We start from the raw sequence: 19554 nt of genomic DNA on the forward strand, positions 1-19554 counted from the left end.
AAGAGGTTTGCTTTGCTTGGTAGCGGGATATAGCTTCACATAGGCATTGCCAGGCATCATCGGGAAAACCACCTTCTTATTATGTGGCACTGACTGGAGCTGGAAGAGGATGGAGCTGCTGTGAATCCAAATGGCCTTACAGAAAGAACACCGTACCAGGCAGAAGAGACTTCCTAAGCTACTCAAACTCAAAGCTAGGTAGGCATCTACAGACATGCTGCTTCCTTTACACATTTTTACAAGTAACTCTTACCCTTTGTAGTGTGATTTCCTGAGTTTCTTTGCTATGAACCCCCCACTCCCAAGGGTGCAAGTATTTCAGAATCATAAATTAACGGAAAAATGCCACTGACTGCTGCTCAGTCTCATGCTGTAGTGCAGAATTTGCAATTTTAGCCCATAATATGTTTAAAGCTGTACTTAAAGTACTAATGACATACCAAGGCCTCCCGAGCCATCCCTAGACTGATTTATAGACAGAATAAAAGAGAAACCTGATGGCACTTTCTGAAGGTTAGAGAAAAAAAGACTTCACTTGAGTTTTGTAACACTGAGATAACTCGGGCTTTAAGGCCGACAGAGACCATTGTGAGCACTGACCTCCGATTAATGTATCTCCCTGAACGCAGAACAAGGAAAGCAGCAGCTCTCTGTTGACCTGGCAGTTAATAGCATATCACAGTACACACCCACATCCCTCATCCAACACCACCAGATTCCCAAGAAAGAGCTTGGCTTCACTACTGGGTGGAGATGTAAACAGCTCACATTACAACCCCCTCTAGGCAATACTGAATTGACGCACATGAGCAAATATGCACCTCCTATGGAAAACCTTTGGCAAACTGAATTAGTTCTGGCATTCTGAGCCTTGCTGAATACTTAAATGCTTATCTTCTCACCAGTCTCCCCTGTTGGCCTGACCCTTTGCACTCACATTCATGAAGTTGAATAAAGACTCCACTTGGCTATTATGGAGAAACAAGTCATGATTACAAAACAGAACAGAAAAATATTTCCGCAAACAGTTACATTTTCCAGGTGCTTGACCTGCTGACTCATAACTCTCAAACTCCACAGAGAGAGAGAGAGAGAGAGAGAGAAACATCTTCAGTATTTTAGGACTTCCTGGGAGAATTTACCTTTATGCATCTCTCTTCTGAGATGAGAGTTCCAGTGTTCTGGCCTCACTCCCGGGTGAGTGACAACATCCTGTCTGCCTACAATCTCTATGTGGTGAGAGCCGGCTGTAGCATTCTTCAAGTGCAGAGCTTATATGGCTGGTAGCACTGGCTGGGCACTGCTACACAGCCATTACCTCTCAAGCTAAAGAAAGCTGCATTTAAGAGGCGGGTGAAAATATTCTCATATCTTTAGTGCCCATTTGTGCTCTCAGATACACAGGGCCAACTCCCATTACTTTAGCAGGAATTACCCATCTAAGAGGGAATTGGACCGATAGTAAAGTGTTTGGCACCCGTCAGGATGAATGATGATTATATATAAAGAACTAAAATCTACATGCAGTTACTTATCCCTCATGCAAGCTCTGAAAGTCAGAGAGAAGATTAGTGCTGAAAGGTGTTGTTCTTATGTAGGATATTGGCTCGTCAGCCCAGGAGCCCAAAGCTCTCGGCATATCTCCGGAAGAGCGAGCCAGAATGGACAGCAAATTCACTGCAAATTGAAGACCGCCAAACAGAAATGGAGCACACCTCGTTTTAAAGGGATATCAACCAGCAGCAAATGGTACAAATGTTACACCCCCTTGCTACGTTTAAAGCACAGACAACCATCACCATTCCCAATTATACACACTGCTAAAACATTAAAGTAACGTGTTAGCGAGCAGTTAAGCTATCCAGCCAGCAATGTCCTATTTCACCATCTTCTCCCCTTCAGTATCTCCCCAGGGCATTTGCACCTCCAACTAAACCTTCACTCTACTCATTGGCATTATTATTGGGTTTTTTATAGAGTCAAGAGCATGGGTATATCACGTAGCCTTGATGTTAGACCCCTACCTCTGTCTGAGCATCAGAATTAAAGAATGTGCTAACAAAAGTCTCTACTCAAACAGAGTAATCAGGGAATATTAGTTAAAGAGGTGTATTGGTAGTTTAAAAATATTTGAAGACACACACACCCCTCTACCTAATTAATGTGTCCCACCCTCCTAAGACCACAGAAGGCGTTTGCTTGCCCTTCATGTGGTGAAGGAATTTCATTTTAGACTTTATCTCCTGAGCTCAATCAAGACATAATCACTTCTGTGCATCTCAAAGTGGTTTATATTGATTTTCCTTGCCCACAAAGTGAGAGATAGCAGAGAGATGCCTGTAGCTACCACTGCTTCAGTACATCACCTGCTTTTCCAAAGTCAAACTATCCCAGGGAATTAGCATGCATCCAAGAGCCACCACATTAATTAAACCATTTGCTCCTTGATAGAATCTGCATTGGGGACCTCGGCGTTTTCCTGTCCCTTGTGTCTCAGTCGGTGACTGAAAAGCTAAGTCAGCATGCTGATTACCTTTGTAGTGGGTATCAAGAGTTTTGGGGTTAAAATTGCTGCATGCTCCCTGAACCAGGTGATTTAGGAAGCATCCTGCTGGGTAGCAGACTTGAGCCCCGAAGTGGTCACGTTAGGGCTTCTGCTGAAGGCAGCTATAAGAACATGTCACACAAGGAGCCAGCAGCATCTAGCCCAAAGACTGATGGTCCCTTGTGGGTTACTGTGCTATGAGCAAAGCTCCCTTGGACACTTTCACCTTCGTTCTCTGGCCTTGTGTCAGAGGCACCTGATGGGCTGCTTCAGACTTCTGGCTAAGCTTGGGCAAGTCACCTAAGACCAGAGTCTCCATTGCCCTGCACCTTGTGGGGTCACTTGAACCCACTTTACACTGGTCTCTCTCATTACCAGTCTGATTTTACACTGATGTAAGGGACTACACAAGGTGCAAGGCAATGGAAAATCTGAACCACAGGGTCATGGTACCTCCGTTCCCCATACCGAAATGGCAATCCCAGTGCTTTTCTCCCAACCTTTGTCTGTCCATTTTGCCTAGTTAGATTGTAGGGTCCTTGGTGCAGGGATTGTCTTTCACTATGGTTCCTGTGGTCCTAAGGATGACCACATTTAAAAACAAAATCACTTGTTGCTCGATCTACACTAGGGGCAAAGTCTTCTTTTAAAACCACAGTAGTTAACCAAAACATTCTACAAACACAACCTGTTTTCCTAGTCAGGACATGGGCTAAGCGGAGAGGAGTGCTATGGTTTTGAATCTCACAAGCAGCATAACCTTCTTCTGCCAGGGGCAGAGATTAGAAACACAGTCTCTGCCAGGCTAGTTCAGAGACCTGCGCTGTTAGATTTCTGCAGACACACACACTAAAATCTACACGCACTCTGTCTTATCTTCTGTAAGGAGGAAGCACTACCAGGCTCCTGCATTATTACCAATTACACAGTTGCCTCATTACAAGGCACCAGTTAAACAAAAGCTTGAAGAGCTTTCACTGGGTTCTACCTTTAAATAAACTTAAGATTTATCTTTGCAGCATGTTTTAAACCGTCACAGATCTTACCTCCCCTATGTCTCTTCCTCACAGCCCCAAGTTATCCTGTGCGTGAGCCATCGAATTCCATGCATTCGGCTCTTTCAGACACAGAAATTCACAACAACAGCCCCAACTCCCTTTGTAGAGCCCTCTGAACACATCCTGTCAGAGGAACACAGAACATCAAAGGGGCTAATTATCTTTAACACAGCGCACACTAACACATACAAAACAACCTAAAAAATCCACCCCTTTTAAGCAGGTGTGTGCGATTCTGAGAGTTTTGATTTTAAACTCTGGGTCCTTCTTTTCCTTGAGCCGCCCAGCCGAGAGCTGAAGGGAGGGGATGATTGAGTCTGCTAATATCACCCATAATGAAGCAGCTTTATGGAAAAAAAAACCAGGAAGTTGGGGAAAGCAGAACACAATAGGTTTAAAGCAGGTAATTTTCAAAATTCAATGCAGGCGTTCTAGGGAGCATTCAGCATCTTTCCTATTGAGAGACAAGTTAAAAGACCTGACATTACCGCTCTTGCCCCCACGGCACATCAATGGGCAGCAGCATAATTGCCCTCCTCATCTAACCTGAAACACAATATGTAAAAGACAAAAAAGACAAGTTCATGAATAATGGAAGGAGGCCTCGGAGGGGCAGGCTGGAAAGAACCGAGCAGCATGGTCCAGTAGACTGGCCACTCACCTGCGAGCCTGAAGACCTAGGCTGTGCTTCAAGTTCTTATTGACCTTCAGTGTCATTTTGGGCAAGTCACCTGAAGTTGCTCTGTGCCTCGGTTTCCCCAGCTGTAGAATGGGGATAATGACACCCTGTTTTTCCAAGTCTTTGGAGATCAAGGGATTAAAGACAGAGACTTTTCCAAGTCTTTGGCGATCAAGGGATTAAAGACACCAGATAAAAACTAAGTATGACAGAAACCATCACAGTAGACTGGCCTATTAACAGGATTCTTTGAAAATCCAATGTGAGACCTGAGAAATTAAAAGCAAACAAACAAAGAATTGTGGAACTGACAGAGTTTGCCTCTGTCGTATTATCCTCTCTGTCCATGCATTGTAGTCCTCTCCCCTACCCTCCATGTGATCTCTTTACATGATAAGGTCTTTGGGACAGGGATTGTCTGTTACTATTGTACAGAACCAAGACAACAGGGCCCTGTTCTTGGCTGGTCCCTAGGCACTACTGTCATAAGAAGAAGTTGGGCCTAGAAGTCCCCAGAAGCCACTCCTGGGCTCTATTGGCCAAATCTGAAGCCAGGCTTCCCTTCTATAGCCAGAACTCTTAGCCTCAGACACAGCAGCTTACACAACAGGAGACAAAGCCAGTTTAACTGGTAAGCTTGAGAAAGACCACACGGGGTACATCCACCAGAGCAGTGACTGCACCAAAACACGAGAGCGGTAGGGTTGCCAATCAACCGCAGCACCGCTGGCTATTGGCAGCGCCCTGCCAGAGCACCTCTGTGTGCCACGAGCTGGGCTTCCCATCGCTTGAGAAGGTGTCAATTTCTAGCGAGTGAGATTGTTTCCCAGGCTTTGCCCGGTTTGTTCTACCGCAGAGCTGGTTTCCTCACTCAAGCCATGGGTGCTCATTGGGGAACATGGCTGGATGCACAAAGGGACAGAGTGGCTCCTCTGTCCCTCCTTCTGGGGCAGCGCCTGTGCCAGTTACACTAGGTTCCAGGTAATAACCTGCCACATTACAACAGGGATCTGCTAAGCCTTTTATTTAGATTTTCTGTGAAAATTTTTTCCCCTCTACCTCCTCTCCCACCAGCCCTGCCATGGTACAAAGCTGTAGCATTCTGACCCTTCACACATAAAATGCCGTCAGCACCACAGTAAGGCATGAGTGCCAGGTACTATGGGAGACCCAGGTTCAAGAATGAGTAGGAGTCTCACTCAGCAGGCCCGAGAAAGAAAAAAATAAAATAAAATAAAAACAGGTGTTAATCAGAGACCTCAGGCTGGGAGCAACTCAGGCTTCTTATTGCTATGTGTGCTAGTAGATAAGGGCTCCCACGCCCCTGGCCCATACTTCAAGTATGGAGGAGACTCATGTTTAAAAGCCAGCAGGACTCCGACACATCAACCTGGTAGTCAGGTGCCCCCTGAGTGGCAGACCTAGAAGGGTGGGTGTGGAGCAGAGAGAACTCTCCAAGCATGGAGCAGCTCAGATGCCTTGGAGTTTGCTGCTGGCCCAAGCTCAGCAAGAGCCAGGGGCTGAGAGAGCTTCCCACGCCGCCAGCCTTTCTTTCATTGTGTTCCTTTCTGTAAGTGGGTGTGATGCCAGGTGTGACTTTCCTTTTGGGAACGCTGCCCCTGCAATCAGTATTCAGTCATCCGCACTCCACAGGTGCCTGGCAGGTTTAAGCAAAGGAGACCCCTGGAGCTTTACCGAACAATCCACACGCTCTTATCTGCCCAGAGTTATTGTCTCAAGCTGTGGAAAAAAAGGAATGGAACAATTTATTTGCACAGAGACTAAAGGGATGGATGCTACAGGGCAGACCAGGCCTCTCTGGACTCAGGGCAGACCCCCTGTTGAAGTCAGAGAACACTGCCCGAATAAGGCGCATAGTACCCGACCCTGTTGAAAGTTTGCAAAGCAATTGAATTTGTTTCTCTATGATTGGGGGTGAGGGCAGGGAACCCTGGGTCCACAGCATCCTAATGAGCAGCACCTACAATCGGACTGGCCCATCTCTCCCATCCCAGCCACACCAGCCCCCCAGGGCAATGTACAGTGCACAAGCAGCAGAGCTTGTCCAGGCCCATCCTACGCCTCGAGGCAGCATCGCCAGCAGAACCGGGACAGATGGGTGTCATAAACAGATAGCTATGGGTTAACGTCTCTTTCACCTGGAAATAAGTATCTGAAGCACCTGACCAGAGGACCAATCAGGAAACAGGATTTTTTCAACTCTGGGTGGAGGGAAGTTTGTGTGCGAGTCCTTTGTTCTTGGTCTTCTGCCTGTCCCTCTCAGCTATGAGAAGGATTTTTCTATTTCCTGCTTTCTAATCTTCTGTTTCCAAGTTGTGAGTACAAAGTTGGTTTGTTGTTTTGTATTTACAGGTCTATAGTTGCTGGAGTGCTTTGAATTGTGTTCTTTTTGAATAAGGCTGTTTATTCAATATTCTTTTAAGCAAATGACCCTGTATTTGTCACCTTAATACAGAGAGACCATTTTTATGTATTTTTCTTTCTTTTATATAAATCTCTCTTTTAAGACCTGTTGGAGTTTTTCTTTAGTGGGGAACTCCAGGGAATTGAGTCTGCAGCACCAGGGAATTGGTGGGAGGAAGAACTCAGGGGGAAATCTGTGTGTGTTAGATTTACTAGCCTGACTTTGCATTCCCTCTGGGTGAAGAGGGAAGTACTTCTGTTTTCCAGGACTGGAAATAGAGAGGGTGGACTCCCTCTGTTTGGATTCACAGAGTTTGCTTCTGTGTATCTCTCCAGGAACACCTGGAGGGGGGAAGGGAAAAGGTTTATTTCCCTTTGTTGTGAGACTCAAGGGATTTGGGTCTTGGGGTCCCCAGGGAAGGTTTTTGGGGGGACCAGAGTGCCCCAAAACACTAATTTTTTGGGTGGTGGCAGCTTGACCAGGTCCAAGCTGGTAACCAAGCTTGGAGGTTTTCATGCTAACCCTCATATTTTGGATGCTAAGGTCCAAATCTGGGACTAAGTTATGACATGGTGGCAGAGGTGGGATAGATACAATCCAGAAGCCAGTAGGAATATTATATTTTTCTTTTCTCTGCTAGGGGCTTTTTAGCAGAGAGAAACAGTTTGGTTTTAAAAGGGAACCAGAGAGAATTTTTTTTCTGCTCTTTCTGGCAGTTGTGGCTTGCATATTAAGCAAGAAACCATTAAGGAGCTATTAAGGGTCTTTTGTGACAATAGCACTCCCATTGAGAGTCATTACCAGCACTATACACATGCAAATAAAGTGGTTTTTCTGGTTTACTTTACATTGAAAAGACTAGCTAAAGGAAGAAAGGGAAAAAGGCACTGTTGCTAGGCAGACGCCAGGAGGCAACAGAGCCTGCAGTTCAGACAACACACACCAGAGGGCACCCCAACACAAGAAAACAGGAACCATGCCTTCCAATACAAAAATGGAGGCCGAAGAACAAATCAAAGAAGCTGAACACAGGCGACAACTGGAAAAAAGACAAAAAGAGATGGAGCTGAAAGAAAAGGAAGAAAGCATCAAACTGGCAGCCTACAAAAGAGAACAAGCAGCCAAAGAGGCAGCCCACAAAAGGAAACTAGAAGAAGACGAGGTGGCCCACCGACGTAAACAAGAAGAAGAAGAGGTGGCACACAGAAGGAAACAAGAAGAAGAAGATGCAGCCCACAAAAGACAGATAGAACTCCAGAGGGAGGCACACCGCCAGACCCTGGAATTAGAAAAGGCTAAGCAACAGGCTCCAGCCAATCCTAACAATCCTCTGCCAATTATGGTTCCACAGCACAGAAAATTTCCCACCTACAAGGCAGGTGATGACACCGAGGCCTTCTTGGAAAATTTTGAAAGAGCCTGTCTTGGATACAGCATCCCTGAAGACCAGTACATGGTAGAATTGAGGCCACAGCTCAGTGGACCTTTAGCAGAGGTGGCAGCTGAACTGCCTAAGCAGCAAATGAACGACTATAAACTTTTTCAAACCAAGGCCAGATACAGAATGTGGATAACCCCGGATCATGCCCGTCGGCGTTTCAGAACCCAAAAGTGGAAACCAGATGTGTCATTTCCCAAACACGCCTACTACGTTGGGAAAAATTATGAGGCCTGGATATCAGGACACAATGTTAAAATCTTGGAAGAACTGCACCTCCTCATACAAATGGAGCAGTTCTTGGATAGTGTTCCTGAGGACATAACACTGGGATCCCAGCCGGGGAGCCTAGACAAACACACCACAGGACGTAGCACAGAGCAGGCCCAGCAGTTCTTAGGCAGGGCCTCATCTTTTCTCTTGGTATCTGACTTCTTCCAATGGGCTCTGAACGCCCAGCCAGCATCGTACAAACAACTACGCTCGTCCACATTACCAGGCCAGATGCCGACGCCTTTACTCACTGCCCAACAGCATGTCGCTCCAAGAACAGTTCCAGGCCAGTGGATGGGACCCCCTGCTGTTAGAACCTGGCCCTTAGTTATGAGCAGCGTTGACTGAAGTACTCTCGTGGGCTCCTATCAAGCACCTCCAACAGCTGGGATCCTAACCTGGCTGCTCAGGAATTGCTAAATCGAGTTTCCCATGTCTCCTGGGACGGGACGGGACACCAGCAGACGCTGCACTTGCTCTCTGCTAGTAGACTCAGGTGGGCAAATCCCACATGATCACTTTCCTGGAACTGCTGGTGCAGGGGGATAGCTACACGACGAGTGAAGTTAGCAAAGGCAAGCCTACCCGTGGCAGCTTCAATCTAGCTAGCACAGATAACAGGGTAGTGATGGCAGCACAGGTTAGCAGCCAGCATACAAACCCTCCAGAGAACCCGGGCATATTCTCTGGTTGCTAGCTGCTAGCCAGGCCTGCTCTTCTCTTGTTAGCCATGCTCGCTAGATGAATGCTAGCACAGGGACGCCTGCTTTCTGTACAACAATCACACCTTCACATGCACTGTAGGTGTGCCATAAACCCTCTGCTTCTTCATGTACCTATCGGGTTAGGAGACTACCAGGGCCAGAAATCAGGCTGTGAAGGTCCGATTCAAATTGCAGATCCTACGTGCCTACGGTTTAGGATCAAAACTTCCCGTTTGGAGTTCAGGGAGCCAGGGCCGGCTCCAGCGTTTTTGCCATCCCAAGCAGTGGGGGGAAAAAAAAAAAACCGCAATCGGCAGCACTTCAGGGGCAACTCTACCCCATCACTTCATTCTTCGGTGGCACTTCAGCGGCGGCAGGTCCTTCCCTCCGAGAGGGACTGAAGGCCTAGCCACAGAATTGCCGCCGAAGACCCAGATATGCTGCCCCTTTCTGTTGGCAGCCCCAAGCACCTGCTTGCTGCGCTGGTGCCTGGAGCCGGCCCTGCCAACAGCGTGAAAAGCAGTCTGAAGCAACCTCAGAGTTTTGCAGAAACAAACACACACAGTTGCTCCTGGGAAGAGAGCTTTCCTGAAGGCCACAGCCCCAGGAGTGGTACTGCCCTGGGATTTACATCCCTGAAAATAGCGAGAGCAATTGGAACACGATACGCTACTAACAGCCTGTTCCCTGCAGCAGTCACAATGGCACCACTATTTTGGTGCCTACACATACTTTAGCCACCATCTGTATCATACATAAATACATGCTCATACGCCAGCTGAGGGAACTTGAAGGGATAGATTTTCTGGGGAGGGGTCGGGAGGTAGATGTCCATGCGTTCCTCCACAGAATTTCAAGGGAACCAATAAGCACATGGGTGGTTGTGCTCCTTTACATAAGTAACTGACTGGGCCCCGGCATTAAAAGGGAGGAATACATTAACACAGGAACAGGAATGATGAAAACTAGAGTTCTCATCTAGGCCACTTACTCACCATGTGACCATGCGCAAGTCACATAATTGCTTTGTGCCTCAGTTTCCCCATGTGTAGAATGCTCATCAGGAGAAAAGGTTAAACTGTTTCCACCTATGTTGTTTACGCTACATGCTCAACACCAAATGGCAAGATAAAGTCACCAGTGCAGAGGTTCTTCAAAGGGCAAATTTACCGCATGTGAAAGCCCTGCTCAAGCAAAGACAATTGCACTGGCTAGGCCATCTGAGCAGATTGAAAGATGGACGCACACCCAAGGACATGCTGAACATGGAGCTATCAGAGGGAACAAGAACAACAGGATGTCCCAAGCTTCACTGTATAGACACATGCAAGTGAGATATGAAGGAATTTGGAATTGATCCTGTCTAACAAGTGGCGCCTACATTTTGAAAAGAAAATAGCCCATAGGAATCAAGCTCCCAACCAAGACGCATGATCTTTGGCAGTTATTGCAAATGCCTGTAACTCTTGGATTGCACTATTCAGTTACACAAAACATTGCAAACCATTTACATCCTAGGCTGCAGTTTCCACCATCTCTCTCAGACAAAAGGATGCCAGCAAAATGGGGCGACCACCACCTACCTCACAGGGATATGTCAAGACTCACTTAGTGTCTGTGAAGTGCTTTGGGATCCCTGGCTAAAAGGATATCATAGAAACAAACATTCATTAATAAATGCAGGTCTTTCTCAATGAAAATAGGTTTGTCGCAAATAGTGTGTCCATATTCTGCAGGCCCCTTGGAGAGGTTGGCCTTCAGAGTGTCAGGTAACACAGTTACCTAGTGGACGTGAGGCCAGCCTCCATGCTGCACAACATAGTTTCACCCTGACTGTTCCATCCATCCTGCCCCCTCCCACCATCTCCCTGGCACAGTCCAGCAAAGTATCTCACAGCCCTGAGCAAGGAAAGATTTCTCATTGGCCAAGCCAGCCAGCAGAGCACCTGGCCCTGGGAATGGTTAGAGACTGCAGGAGGTTCTCTCCCTGAATAAACACTGACTTTCCCCCAATTCACAACCTGAGAGTGCGCCGAGCTTCATTTCCCATGGCATCGACTGGGCTGGGGGCACAGACCCAAATTGCCATTTGTGTGGTGAAAACAAGGTAGTGGGTGAAGTTCAGTGCCAAATGAAGCCCGAACACCAAAGCAGGAAGATGAGTTTTCTGTTTAACTGTTTGAACTGGGGATGAGGAGACTGTTTGCCTCATTTATCGGTTGGAAAGCTTGACTTGCCCTCGGACACCATCCTGCCTGGGAGAATGAGAAAGAGGAAGAGATTCTAAGGGGAAAAATTAACAGGGAAGGTCTATGTGGCATGTTCTTGCTCCAGCCTACCTTTCAGAGGGCTCTGCTTATCCTGATAGGAATGAAACCAACAGCGTTCAACAGAAATTGAACAGAAATCACTATAGAAACCTATAGTCTTTAATACACAACAATCTCCTATCTGCAGACTTTTAGAACCATCCTACAAAATGCTGTAGCGAGAAGATTATTTGTATTGACATAGCATCTTGGAGCCCCATTGTTCTAGGAGCTGTACAAACAGAACAAAAGCCAGTTCCCTGCCTCAAGTAGCTTACAATCTGAATTACCGCCGTGTTCTACAAAACTTTGTCTTTAAGATGGTAGCACAGTTCTCCCTTTAGAAGGGTTTCAAAGAACTCTGACCATCTGCTTGAAGCCCGGACAGAGCTTGTTCATCCACAGCGTAAAAGCAGCCCTCAAAATACTGACAGTCTCTTACTCGGGGTCTCAAACCAATGGCAGGAAGAGTGTAGTTTGGGTTAAATTGCCTGCGGCCTCACCTAACCTCTGGAACTGCTGGCACCGTTGTTTAGGACCCAGGATCTCTCTGGGGTGTGGGGGGAAGGAGGGGGAATGCCAGCCAGAAGACACACACTATCAGGCCTAACAACCCATTTGTACAGCACCTCACACAATCTAGTTCTGGCCCAGTCCTGCAGTTCCTAGGCACTACCGAAATACACACTAAAATATAAATAAATAATATGACCTTCAGATGCAAACTGGGAAGCAGGGTAGTTGCTATGGAGAGCAATCCCCTCCCCCCCCCCCTCACACTCAGGATTTATAACACAGACAACAGCAAGCGCTGTGATTGCTGGCAAGCAGACAGCTTGGGTGCAAAAGACCCTTGGCAGAGCCACCTGGGCTATTTTTGGAAATGAAACACGCAGGCAGTTTCCTGTCTGCCCAGAGAGAACAACCAACCCAGCACACAAACCTAGATGCTAGCAAAGCCCAAACTTAAAGGGAAATCGCTTAGTGAAGGTCTCAGACTGTGTCACAATTTCCACCACTTGGTTGTCCTGCCTTTCTCCAAGGAGCACAGTGAGCAATACCCTTGCCAAGGTATCACAATTCCTAGAACAGGGGAGCCTCACTGGCACAGCACAGTCCAGGAGAGACCCAGAAGCACCTTGGATTCTCCTTCCTTCCTAGCACTTTAGGGGATGTCAGGGAGAGACTGGAACTTCACCACACCAGAGCACTGGCCATACATCAAGGGATCACCTCAGTGTCCCAGCAGCCGCCGGGGGACTCGCTCCTAGGAACGGAATGAAGCCTTTCACCTGGGGAATTCGAGCCTGCCTTAGACTATCCAAGCCGTGCTGAGCTGGGGAAGCCCCCCCAGTTCCAGGTAATGGGAGTGTAAAATATTGGCAGAGAGGGTACTCACTCGGCTTGCCCTTCTGAAGCGGCACTCCAGTCCAGCCACCTCCTCTCGCATTCCCTTGCAGTCTAACCCCAGCTCTAGCAGTGCCTTTCCCATCTGGAGGCTAAGTGGTAATTAATCAGCAGGAGCCCTCACCAGCCTCGCTGCCTGTGTTACTCTGAATGAAGTAGGATTAATTGACACCACCTGGGAACAGCAACCTGTGCCTTCACCCTGCATTGCTGGCTCCAGAGGCTGCCTGGGGACGGGCGTGCCACCCACCCCCAGCCCTAATTGTTCTTTTTTTGGCCTGGCTTTTGTTATGCATTCCCAGGAACCCCACTGGGTTAAGGAAAGGCTCTGGGTTTCTCCTGCTTCACTGGGACCTGGCCACCATTACCTTTAGTTAGGAGGGTTTCCAGATCAGATCTGGACACATTTTACAGAAATGTTTCTCTTCCATTCCCTGCCTCAGACGCTGCTGGCCCTCCTACAGCTTGATCTTTCTTGTGCATTTCCAGAAAGGCTTTCCCTTCGAGAGCAGATCCCAACGAGCAATTCTTCAATGCCTGGTGATGTGCTAAAGGCACCAGCACCCCCATTTAATGCACCGGGAGTTAGCCACACCCATGCCACCCACAGGGCCTGAACCCCAGTGACTCCCTAAGGGCATGTCTACACTGCGCACTAAGCCCTGGAAGTGATTCAGGTTTGAGCCCAAGCCCCTCTTGGGTCTACACACTGATCAGCCTGACTCAGGACCCTGGTCCTGGGGCCCCACTAGGTGGGTGAGTCAGAGCCCAAATCTCACTATGGTGTTCCAAGCCCTGTCATTCTGCAGTGTGGCCACAGCTCAGGCTGCAGAGCTGAGTCAGCAGGGCTCCATAGCCGTACTGCGCTATATTACCAGAGCTGTGAGATCCAGCAACCATGAACCCAGCTTTACAACATAGTGCGGATGCTCAAGAGCAGGGTTAGACACCCGACTCCATGAGCCTGGGTCCCACTGACCTGGGCTTAGTGTGCTAAAGGCCCCCTATGCTGCCTCCTGGGCAAGGGGTCTCCCTGGCCATTAGAGAGCTGGGATGGTGCCTGTGTTACCCCTGTTCCTTAGCTCCCAGCGTTATGGTGGGATGGGGCTATACCACAGGCAAAGTGCACTGCACTCCAGCTGTTCTCTGCTTCCCACTGGGGGGCCATGGGGAATAGTGCATAAGCTAGAGCAGCCCAAAGACCACCCCAAAATAGAGCACACACAAAGGTGGCTTCAATAAACCTTCACCTTCTCTGCTGCTCTGGCCCCAGGGCTGAGAATCTGGGCTCCAGGCTGCAGTTTGGAGTTGGTGCCAGTTTGGCTCCTAAAGAAAAACACTGATCTTTGAAAAGGATTGTTCCCAAGCCTCCTTCAGAGCAGTCAGCTCTAGATAGGGTAATGGCTGCCCGAGCCCGTACACAGGAAAAAAGACAGCAGATAAATCACTTCTCTGCTAGAACACCGGCAACAGCAGGAATTCTCCTATGTGTCCTGGCTAACCCAGCCCCTGGGGCCTGCCAGCATTAATGGGGGGTACCTTACCCAGTCCTACACCACAATTGCTGGTGGAGAGAGGGTGATCACGCACATCGAATTTCTCCTTCAGCTGCCATTCCAGCATGGCTCTTGACACATGGCGGAGAGCGAACGAGACAGGTAATTCTGCAAAGCATGATACAAGGCAGTCACACTGCTAGCTGACGGGCCCCTTATCCCAGAGATCGCAGCAATGCAATAAAATGTCACAAGACAAAGGTCGCCCACTGTGAGCTAAGTGTGAGGCAAGTCACCACGCTCATTTTCAGAGACATTGATTCCAGAGCGTGGTCTTTATTTAGTTGCTCTTAACGACGCATGAGGCCGGTTCTGCAGCACTACAGGGTAAGAGTTGCTGAGAGTACCGACATTCTGACTGGTAAGGAGAAGAGATTCCATGGGCCACATTTTCAGTTCAAAGCTTCCCAGTTCCCCAATTCTGGGGCCAGATGGCGAGGAATCAGCCCCTGGCATTGGGTTAAAGCAGCCTCAGGGATTCTCTAACAACCTTTTTCATACTCAGACCCCCATTTCATCCCTTCCCGCTCCTATTTAACAATATGAGAAAGGAAATCACAACCCCCCAGCCTAACAAACACCTGTTTACAACCCTGAGGTAGACCCCCACTCTGTCGTAAGCCAGGCTGCCTACAACCTCAAGGAGCAATTCGAGCAGCTGGGAATAGCTGGAGCAGAGGGATGCCCTGGTCCTACCCCCTTCTCCCCAGACACATCCTCCATGCAGGGTAATTCCTGGCTGGCCACATCTACTGGGATGCTGGCTCCTTCGTACAGCAGAGCAGCTTAGAATGGTAGTAGCAGAAGAGATGGTCAGGCCCTGCTACTTCATCCTACAGCTAAGTGAACACTGAAAAATAATTGTGTCTGTTTAAAAACCTCCAGTGAATAGTTACGCTCTCCCTTCATCCCCTGTATGTCCACCTCACCCCATTAGTGGTCAGCCTATGAAAGTATTCTAAGAAACTGTTTAGCCAGATAGAAGGCTTATGGCAATGATACATTTACTGCAAATATTTTGAATTCTTAATCATGATGGCTTACGCCAGACAGCAGGGTGATGCTAAGCCAACCAGGGAAAAGAAACGTGCCCTGGCCCTGATTTGCCGAATCAGAGTAGCTGAAAAGTCAGGATTTCATGCATGGAAATGATTGAGAAAATCATTTCAAACGATGAATAAAAATCAGCCCAAGACAGAAAATGGCATATTTCATCAAACAAATGACATCTGAGGACTTCTTAACCCAGATCTGCTGCACATATGACAGCTGCCAACTGATCAATCTAGCTGCTTAAGATTTTGTATTTGCACCCATCAACATAGTATCCAAAGTCACTGGCTTATAGCCTGAAAAAAGCAAGTCTGTCCCACTGCAATGTTTTAATGTGAATATGTTCTGCTTCAGTGCCAAGCTAACCAGCTATCTACAAACGCCTGACCTAACCCAGATACGTATTGTATCTGAACTGGCACGTCCGTATTTATCCTCTGAAAGTCCTACCTCTCAGGGTAGTGGTCATCCCATAATTAGCTAATGAGCACTCAGGAATTTTCAGGATGGTGTTTCCTTGAGTGAGATCATTCAGCACAGGCACCATGCATGGCTTCAACCCAGAGGCAAGGTAGCCTGAAAGTAGCAGAAGCGCTCCAAGCTTAGTCATTTCCCCTTCACCTTTCGCTGGATAATTTATTCTGGCCTAGAACCTGGCAGCAGCAGTCATGTGAATTCTGGCCATCGCGTGGGTCAGGGGAAGCGGAGAAGGCGACTCAGCTGACATGCTCTAAAGTCTCTTGAGACCAGAGAGGACGAGACAGCTGGCCGCAGAACCCATCGCGTGACATCTTCCAAGGTCCCAACTCCCAGCCAATAACATACAAACTGATCTCAAGTGAGGCAGTGCTGCAGAGAGCTGCTGATCCAAGGGGAGCAGAGATTGTGATGGGGGGTAAAACATGGGGAGCGTAAATAGAGGGGGAAGGAAGCAAGCGTGAACAATACACATGGCTACACAGCTTGCTCCATATGTGCTGGGATCTCATGGGCCCCAAGTGTCTCAGAAGTATCTGCAGAGAGAGGTGGCTTGGGACTGGTATGCAGCACTATTGAAATTCTCAGGCTTCTTATTGTGCCAATTAATCAGCTGGGCCTTGTCTTCTACTGAGACTGCAAGCTCTTCGGGGCAGGGAGTGGCTGGTAGGTTTAGGCTCAGCCCTGCAAGGTGCAGAGTGCCTTCAGTTCCTGCTTATTTCAGTGGGAGCTGAGAGCAGGAAGGTGCTAGTCCCCATAAGGGATTGGGTCCCTTGGGCCAGCACCTTTGAAAAAAAAAATCAGGCCTTGGGTCTGTAAAGCATTGTGCCAATTCCAGCCCCCTGCCAGGGATCTTTTCATGGTACATGTGCTAGCTGTTCACTCACTCGGTGCTCAAGGGGTATTGGCTGAAACAGCAGGTTTCAAATATCAAGCCACCCTGCAACAAATCCAAATACCAGCTGGGTTAACTGAGCCCTTTATCCTACAAAGGCAGATACGCTGTGCTCCAAGCAGTTTATGGAGGAGGGGATCCTCTCAGAAGAGACCTTAAGAAACAAATTCTTGTCTTCTCTTTGTAGGTACCAAGGCTCCCAGGGAACTTTGGACAAGAGCAAGGGAGGGATGATAGCACCTTTGACATTATTATTATTTGCATTGCAGCAGTTCCCACGAAGGCCAAGGGCTCCCTTGTGCTAGGTGATGTACCCAGAACGGAAGAGAATCTCTGCCCCAAACAAAAACAGACATATAAGTAGCTGTTGAGAAGCTGAACGTTTTTTCCTCTCTCCACACTGTCGCACAGCGTGGTGTTCTGGGTGGCTATAGTCCATTGTCCATCCCACAGGAGGCTGATTCTCAGGGTTCTTAGCTCCATCGTTTGTGAAGCCTTTGGCATGAGACGTGCCAACAGGAAATGCAAACCACTTTCCCCTTGTTTATTTTTGTGATCTATTTGCGGAGAAGAAAGGCAGCGATTGCCCTAGTGCAAGGGGGTGTGATGTTTTATTATTGCCATCGTGCGTATTTTATCTGAGCGTTCGGTGTGCTTCACTCTTCTCTGGGGCGCTGCAAGGAAGCGTGGAACCTATTTCAATGTCCTGCCTGGGCCACAAATCAGAAAGTGAAGATGTCCTCAATATACAACCCTCTCCCAAAACCAGTGGCAAAAGGTCTGGCTCCAATTACTGGAGTCCACAGGGGGGAATGGAAAATGGTTACACAAGAGCAATACAAAAATAGGGAAACCGAATCCGCTGAGCAATGGGAGGTCATTTAATAGGAGATGCCTGTGACTGTGTGTACTACCACGGGATAATACCCCAGCTCCAGCTCAGGTCACCTCTGTGGCTCTATTTATACTGATGTAATTAGCAATGCCATATTCAGGTAGCACAGCTCAAGGGAAAGCTCACACAGGGAGAGCCCATTCTGTTTGGTCCCTGCATATGGACTTGTACACACTGGATTTGAAAATAAAGTTGGTAATTAAAATCTGCACTCACAAGCTTCCTGCCGGGGAGTGACAGACACAATACCAGAGGCCAGGGGCACAGCTTGTCTATCAGGTTCCCTTCTGCATTAAATAGCTTGTTTAAGTCAGAAGTGGATCTGCACCAAACTCTGGATCTGAACTTCCTGGCGTTTGGATTCTGAACACAGGTCAGACTTGCACAGTCAGCTCTGGCTAATCTAATCCATCCTGGCATTTACACTGGGCTCATCATAGCTAAACCAAGGTCTCCAAGCAACCCTATGCTTGGTAGGGTAAAAAAAAAATCAGCTAATTAGAGGAAGAAACTCAAGCTGTGAAAGTCAGAGCCAGCTCCAGTGGTGGATTCCCAACAGCTCCGAAGCTCAGAGCCTGGGGCAATTCAGGATTCCCTTTCCTTTAGTAGGGCACACGGCAGAGTTACAATAAAAGCTAAATCCAGAAGGAAATTAAAGCTCAGAGCGAGACTTACACTTACCAGTGCATTGAGCAAATCATCTTTTCTGCACCCTGCCCTTTGGCAGGTCCATCCCCATCATGTCTCTCTCTACCGCAGTGCCCCTTTCTGTTTTCCTTCTTCCTTTCCTGGGCTGTCTTCCCTTCCCCCATGCCAGGACATCCTCCTCCTGCAGCACATACTCTGGGAATAGCCTCATGGAGAGCCACAGTCATCCGGCCAGACAGCGACTTCAGGCAAAATGGATCTCCTCCTCTCAGAGCCATGGGATCCCATCTAGCCTGAACTTGCCCCCGCCAACACTGGGTGTCCATTGGGGTACCCCAGTGGCAAAGAGCGCGTGGCCTGATCCGGAGGAGGTGGTGAGAGGAGGCGGGATGGAGATGGGAACGGGGAAAGAGGAGAAAGGTGGTGGCACTGGAGGCGTAGAATGCAGGACAGCTGGGAGTGGAGAGGAGGAACGGGGAGACAGGAGGGGTGGAGTGGCAGAACGGAGGGGCTGGTAGGAATGGGGCAAGCAGAAGGATGGCAGAGGCGCTCAGGAGGGATGGGGTGAAGTGGAAGAGGAAGCGGAAAAGCAGGGTGAGTGAGGCAGCAATAGCAGATTGGAATGGAGGACGGGGCTAATGCAGAGGTGGGCAAACTACGGCCCATGGGCCACATCTGGCCCACAGGACTGTCCTGCCGGGCCATTGAGCTCCTGGCCGGGGAGGCTAGCACCCAGCCCCTCCCCCGCAGCCTCAGCTTGCCGTGCTGCCAGCGCTCTGGGCAGCTGGACAGCGAGCTCCTGAGGGGCAGCGCGGCAGTGTGGCTGGCTCCGGCTGTCAGTCCTGCTGCTCTGAACGGCATGGTAAGGGCCGATGGGCAGCAGGTCCTGGAGGGCTGTCAAGGCACATGGAGCAGAGGTTCTGGGGGGAGCCATCAGGGGACGGGGAACGGTGGTTAGATAGGCGTGGGACTCCTGGGGAGCCTGTCAGGGGGCGGGGATGTGGATAGGGAGCGGGGCAGTCAGGGGACAGGGGGGTTGGATAGGGGATGAGGTCCCGGAGTGGGTGGTTAGGGGTGGGAGGTCCCAGGAAGGGAAGTCAGGGGACAGGGAGCAGGGGGGGGTTGGATGCGTTGGGGATTCTGAGGGGGGCAGTCAGGGGACAGGAAGTGGGAGGGGACAGATAGGGGTGGG

At 48.8% G+C, this 19554-nt stretch overlaps 2 protein-coding genes across 3 annotated transcripts in view; one reads left to right on the forward strand and one right to left on the reverse strand.

The window, feature by feature from the left end:
• Positions 1-16228, reverse strand: part of NOS1 (nitric oxide synthase 1) — a 156612-nt gene extending 140384 nt beyond the window's left edge. The window contains exon 1 of one of the 2 annotated variants that reach the window (XM_050924126.1): positions 12831-16228. The gene's annotated coding sequence lies outside the window, so the exon portion shown is untranslated. Of the gene's footprint in view, positions 1-3591; positions 3672-12830 lie in introns of those variants that run through there. The other variant, XM_050924127.1, reaches the window with a different exon arrangement.
• Positions 1-19554, forward strand: part of LOC127034846 (uncharacterized) — a 299262-nt gene that overhangs the window by 153028 nt on the left and 126680 nt on the right. The gene's annotated exons all lie outside the window — the stretch shown is intronic.

This window comes from Gopherus flavomarginatus, chromosome 15 (assembly GCF_025201925.1).
Source record: "Gopherus flavomarginatus isolate rGopFla2 chromosome 15, rGopFla2.mat.asm, whole genome shotgun sequence".
Lineage (NCBI taxonomy): Eukaryota > Metazoa > Chordata > Testudines > Testudinidae > Gopherus > Gopherus flavomarginatus.